Source organism: Asparagus officinalis, chromosome 8, assembly GCF_001876935.1.
Source record: "Asparagus officinalis chromosome 8, Aspof.V1, whole genome shotgun sequence".
NCBI lineage: Eukaryota > Viridiplantae > Streptophyta > Magnoliopsida > Asparagales > Asparagaceae > Asparagus > Asparagus officinalis.
In genome coordinates this window covers 35,103,238-35,110,184 of record NC_033801.1, presented here as the reverse complement: position 1 = coordinate 35,110,184, position 6,947 = coordinate 35,103,238, and positions in this window count along the sequence as shown.

The following is a 6,947-nucleotide window of genomic DNA, read 5'->3' as shown; positions in this document are numbered from 1 at the left end:
CAAGTATTAACAGGGCTTGAATTTCATCATCAAATTCTTATATTGACGTAGTTTAGTTGACCCGTAATCTCATTAAACTCATTTAGGTGTTCCTTGAATTTTTGGTTCTCGGACATCCTCAAATTAAACAGCTTCTTTATGAGATGTACCTTATTCGCCGTAGAGGGTTGTTCATACATAGTAGATAACACAACCATGAGATCCGTCGTCGAATTCTGATTCTTGATGTTGAAAGCTACAGATTTGGACAGGGTCAACCTGATTGCTCCAAGGGCCTTCCGATCTAATAGCTTCCACTCTGCATCTTTCATATCTGCCGACTTCTCTCTCAATGGAAAATATAGGTCCTTTTGATAGAGGTAGTCTTCAATCTGCATCTTCCAGAACCCGAAGTTTGTCCCATCAAACTTCTTGATCTTGAACGTCTCTTTCTCAGATCCCATGTCTCTGAGCTCAAATCGTCTGCACTGAACCTAGCTCTGATACCACTTGTTAGGGTTTTTCAAGCCCTTGTTGCGATTTGGAAGTAGAGATGAGAGAGGGAAGAGAGGAAAAAACAAATCACAGAGCACTCATAACTCTATCTGAGAAGCTACGTCCACGGTCGCCGCAAGAGAAAATTCCATTATTTTTCGTTAGTTTACAAGTTGTCCTAATCACCATTTTAATAACATAAGGGTTAATACAAATAGGAATCTTAAACAGTTCAGAAAAACAAGCCCAGGCCCAAAACCCAACTCACGGTCGACTGCACTTAACGCCACGATCGACCGGACAGAACGACAGAAACTACGTAAATCGATTACAGAGTCCACAGTCGACCGGACATGTTGCAGCGGTCGACCGTCAAAAATCAAGAGACCACCCTGTCTTGTGCACGTTCGCGGTCGACCGCATCTTGTCTCACGGTCGACCGTAAAGCCTCCAAAGTGTTTTCTTCGTCCAAAACCTATTCTTCATCATTTTTCCTGTAATGTTGCTGTTCCTCTTCAATTTCCTGTTTCCTCTTCAATTAAGCAAATAGGGCAAGTCGGATAGTTAGACTCCACACAACCTAACATTATATATTATTGAATTTATTTACCAATGAAGTGGATTGCTAAACTTATGATACAAATCTATTTCCCGTGACCAAAACAAGAGCAATAAATAGAATATTTGGTATGCATAGTTACTTTTCTAAACATGAAGACCCTACAAGAGTGCAATGGAATCAATGAAGAAAGACACGATTTTTTCCGCGAACAATCTGGCGACCACAGTGGGAGCCACCGATCTCGTTGCCGAGATCGTCACGTCGCAGCCGCGGATCTCAATCCCGGTCGAGGAGGAGGTCGAGTATGAATTCGACCAGGCCAAGTTCGAGGAGTATCTCTCATCCTCGTCCGGATCTACCTCCCCCCGCAAGTCCAAGAAGCTCTCCTCCAGGAGAAAAGCTCGTTGGTTCGAAGAAGTTCAGAACGCCAACGAAGCTCTCACCCCGGTTGACGCCAAAGTTGCGTCGGGTGAAGTTCCACCGACCTCCAACGAGGTCAAACCTATTCCAGCTGACGCCTCTACTGTTAAGGGCGTTGTGACTCTCTCAAAGAGAGCCCGCCAGAGGCGACGTCAGCGCCTTGCGCGACAACTCGCTAAGGCGATGGAGTCTACGGACGGAGTCCGCTTGAAGAAAGAAAGAGTGGCCAAGAAGCCGCCATCAACCCGCCAAGTGTGGAGGCCGAAGCAGCCTCCAACCAAAGTTCAATCCCCGGCGAAACAACCCATATCGCCGATAATTCCAGCAACTACTTCGGGAGATCACGCAGAATCATCCCGAAAGAAGAAGCCAGTTTTGGAGCGCCAAAAATCCTTGTGCAGAAGGCCGAGGAGTTGAAGAAAGGAAGAGTGGCCAAGAAGCCGTCATCAACCCGCCAAGTGTGGAGGCCGAAGCAGCCTCCAACCAAAGTTCAATCCCCGGCGAAACAACCCATATCGCCGATAATTCCAGCAACTACTTCGGGAGATCACGCAGAATCATCCCGAAAGAAGAAGCCAGTTTTGGAGCGCCTCGGTCCGATTCCCGACGAGAGAGGCAAAGCTCTTGTTCAAGAGCGTTTGGGCCCGATGAAGAAGCCCAGAACGACTCAACACGCTGGGGGTCACCGTCACCTCCAACGTGACAAAGAAATCAGGGCAGCTACGCGCACCAACTTGCGCATTGAAGTCCAGGAGCCCACCGAGAACTCACGCCCAAAAAGGCATGTTAGAAGGAAACATTATCATCTGATGACGATAATGTTATACCTGAGAAGTCGTGTCAACACACGATAGGTTACTCCGATCGTCAAGCAGACGAGTTGTACTATCGTGCTGGGGGTACGAGTAAAACCAGGAAGAGGAGTCCCGGAGAACAGGAAACTCAGTGCCCCTGTTCCAAACTCATTCGGGCAGTATTGTTTGAATGCAGCTGCATCAAGGCGATCCCCTGAACGAGTTTTGGTTTTTAAAAGGCTCAGTACCGAAACGCCGAAAACAAGGCCTAGGCGCTTCCGACGAAGAAGAACGGTGGTTGAAGAGGGAGAATTTCCGAGGGTCACCACCAACATGACCAGCAGAGGGACATCGGCGCGAGATAATCTCGAGTCAATTCTGAAAGCATCCCAGCCTAGAACCCGTCTGCAGTCCGGAACCATCAAGCGAGCATCCTATGGTAGGGTTCGGACAAGACTCCCTTCAGAAGATGAAGAATCTGATGCTGGCTCCGCGGTTGCATCAGATAATACGGTGTCCAGCGAGGGACAACCCCGCGAGGCACTTATGATAAGTGCGGAGCAAGTGGCCAAAATGCTTGAAGACGCCTTAGCTAAGCAACAGGAAACCTTTAGGTTCGAAATGCAGATGGCCATGCAAAACATGAGAGAAATGCATGACCAACAAATCCAAGCATTGACGAACCAGCAAGGCGAACCAAGTCGTCGCAACCAAGTTCATCAGGAGGACGAGGATACGAATGAAGCTCCTAATACTAATAATCCTCCCGTCAATGCAGGGGGTGATAACGAGAATGATAGCGAAAACACAGGTGAAAACTTGAAAATTAAAAATCTCGAGAGCAAAATCAACACGTTGATTTCCGCTCAAGAGATGAAGAAAACAGGCATTCCGTGTCCATACCCAAGAGAGTGGGAATCAATCCCATATCCGGCGAAGTTTAACCTAATTAACTTCACGCCGTTTGATGGGAAGGGTTCACCCCGAGATATCTATCGGATCATTGCTCGATGAGAAGCAAAAGGACGGGGAATTAGTCGACACCTTCGTCAAAAGGTTCCGGAACAAGGCGATGAACTGCCGGGACCCGATCACTGAGGAATTCATCCTCCAGACTTGCCACAACAACCTCGCGCTGGACGTGTTGGAAGCAATGGGGACAGCACCGTCCAAGACATGGAAGGACTTGAAGGTCCGAGGAGAGCAAGCCGAGCGATTCCTCAGAAGAAAGAAGGCGGAGAGAGGCCAACAGGTGAATAATGCTCCGCAACAGAATTTCGTCCCACGGGGGAAAGGTAAGGCACATGCTAATGCAGTTGATGCTAATCAAACCTTTCAATTGCAACCTCAGCAACAACAACAGCGGCAGCAGCAACGAGCGCCACAACAATCGCAGTCACAATGGCAACAACGGCCTCAGAAGCAGAAGTCTTCAGAGCCAAGATTTCCTAAAGTGTACTCCTTCAAAGATGACGAAGTTCCCGGCATTTTTAAGTACTTGTTGGAGAACAACAAAATTCAGCTGCCAGCGATTGTGGATCAAGAAGGGGCTAACAAAGTGACGTATCCGAGGTATTGCGCATACCACAGAGCGGTCCATCACCCTACGAAGTCATGCTACCACCTCAAGGACAAGATCCAGGCGCTAATTGATGTCGGCGTCATAACCCCGAAGCCGTCCAAGAATGTTGGAGCAAACGCGGTTTCAATCAGCTTTGGATCAGTGCCCACGATGTGGTTTGAACCAAAACTCATCACCAAAGTGGGAATGAAGACAGTAAATGACGACCCGCATGGACAGCGCCAAAAAGGACTTGTGCCACATACAGCCCCAAACGGCGAAATCTTCTGGGTTTACCCCGACCTGATTGAAGATGAACAATAGGCCGGATCGTCATCCAAGAAGAAGTCCAAAGGGAAAGAAAAGTCTTGCTGCGGAGTCTCTGCTATCCCAGGAGAAGATGACGAAAGAATCCTAGCTTTCCCGCTTTCTGAAGAAGAACAAGAAGTTTTTACGACCCGAAGCGGAAATGAGTATCACTACAACTATCCACCACCTAGTGAGCAGGGGGTGAATAAATGAGGACCAGCCAAAACTCTCACGGAGATGGGGGTGATTACAAGTCCTACACCGGGCGAAGAGGCTCAACGACAGCCGGTGAATAAACCGAAAGAGAAGAATCCCCAGGAAGTTCAGAATCTGAAGCAGTCTCGTTTTAGTCGCCCGATTGGAAAAGACAAACCGGAAAGCTCGAAGACTCCGCAAGTCTTCGATATAATGGCTCAATTAGCCAACATTCCAGCACGGATAACGCTATATGAATTGCTGCGGTTGTCCAAGGAAACCAGGGAGGCCTTGCTCAAGTCAAGCCGGTGCCTGAAGAACCGGAACTGCTGAGTCAACATTGCAACATAGCGACTAAGAACCTTCCCTGCATTACTTTCACCAAAGAAGATATGCAGACGAAGAATTCGAACCACGATCGGCCGTTATATTTCGTCGGATACATTGGCTCCAGCAAAGTCAACCGAATCCAAGTGGATCCGGGTTCTGCTGTGAGTATTATGCCGCTTCGTTTGATGCATTTCCTCGGTATTCCAGTCAGCAAGTTGGCGTCCACAGGCACGGTCATTTACGGATTCAACACCAACGGGTCAAGACCCTTAGGTAAAATTCGGATAAAGTGTCAAATGGGAGATTTGAAGACAGAAGTCACATGTTATGTGATCGATGCCGAAACTTCATATAACTTACTATTGGGTCGGCCTTGGATCCATAGTAATGTTATAATTCCCTCAACTCTCCATCAGTGTTTGAAATATGTCGACGCTGATAATAGGGTTAGAACGGTGGTCGCGGATAAGCAACCATTTAAAGGGTATGAGAATTATTTCACTGATTCTCTCCTTTATGGTAACGAATCCGATACTGAACCATCGGCCCATGGCACGGACAGCGGAGAAGAAGCTGATACCGAAGCCGGATTTGATTACAATGTTCTCTCCTTTATGGTAACGAATCCGATACTGAACCATCGGCCCAGGGCACAGACAGCGGAGAAGAAGCTGATTCTGAAGCCGGATTCGATTACGATGGTGGTTTTGTTTTAAATGACATTGTACCCTTTGTAATCAATCTTGACGATGAACAATCGTCAGATGGAGGTTGTAACTGGCAACTTGCCGATATTGCAATAAAAGATGATTTAGAGTACTCCTTGTCTCTTGATGATGTGATAAAAGAGCTGTATGATAATCCTGAGTTGTATATGCCACTTCGATCGTCTTATGTAACAAAGGAACGCTTCCAGCATTCTTTCGGAACAACCATGATCATCCCGAACAAGGTAGGAGGTGCAAAAGAAGTAATTTATGGTAAAGGAAAAAGCTCTCCGTTACCAGATCATTTCCTAAGTGAAGATGAAGATGATGACAAACCTGGTCGGCATTTATCTAAGTATAGTCCGGAAGCGCGCAAGCTCATGGAAAAGCAGGGGTACGATTTCACACTCGGAGAAGGTTTATACTTCGATCGAGGTCCTCGTAATCCAGCCAAAGCGGTATATGTACCAAAAGGGAAACCTGAGGATTATTATAAATACGGGCGATGCTTAGGCTATGTTTCCTCGTCCGATGATGAATGTGGTTGGCAGATCATCGATCAAATTGCTAACAAAACTAAGAACGGATACTCTTCTGATTCTTCCGACACAAGTCTAGGGGAGGTATTCAAAGCCCTAATGGTAAACATGGCTACAGCTGATCCGTCTACAATGGGGGACGATGATCAAATGCCAACATGGGAAGACCCGTGGGTTCATCATCTGAATATGCAGTATGGTGACAGGTTCGAACAGAGAGAACCCCCCACTGAGGATAAAATAGTCCAAGTTAACATGGGCGACGAGGCCAACCCAAAGCCGATATTCATCAGCGATAGTCTTCCCTCAAATGAGAAGGAGGAGTTAATTGCTCTCATCAGGGAGTATATTGACGTCTTCGCTTGGAACTATGAAGATATGCCAGGGCTCGACCCTAATGTGGCAATGCACCGCCTCGATATCAAACCGGATGCCAAACCTGTCAAGCAACAGCAAAGACGGTTTCGTCCCTCGATATCAAGTCGGATGCCAAACCTGTCAAACAACAGCAAAGACGGTTTTGTCCGTAGATTATGGAAGCCATTGAGGCAGATGTTAAGAAGTTGATCGAATCAGGATTTATCCGAGAGGAACAACATCCAGATTGGCTAGCCAATATCGTTCCAGTCATGAAGAAGAACGGTAAAATCAGGATTTGCATCGACTTCAGGGACCTGAATACGGCATGTCCAAAAGACGAATTTCCTCTCCCAATCACGGATGTTATTATCGACAATACATGCGGATTTGAGAGAATGTCTTTTATGGATGGTTTTTCAGGATATAACCAAATCAAGATGCACCCAGATGACGAGAAGCATACAACATTCAGAACGCCCCTCGGTGTATTCTGCTACACGGTGATGCCATTCGGTCTAAAGAATGTAGGCGCCACATACCAACGAGCAATGACTAAGATTTTCCAAGAACATTTCAGGAAAACAGTCGAGTGCTACGTTGATGATTTGGTTGTAAAAAGCCGCAACAAAGAAGATCACATCAAGGACTTGAAGACGATGTTCGATCTCATGCGAAGCCATCAATTAAAGATGAACC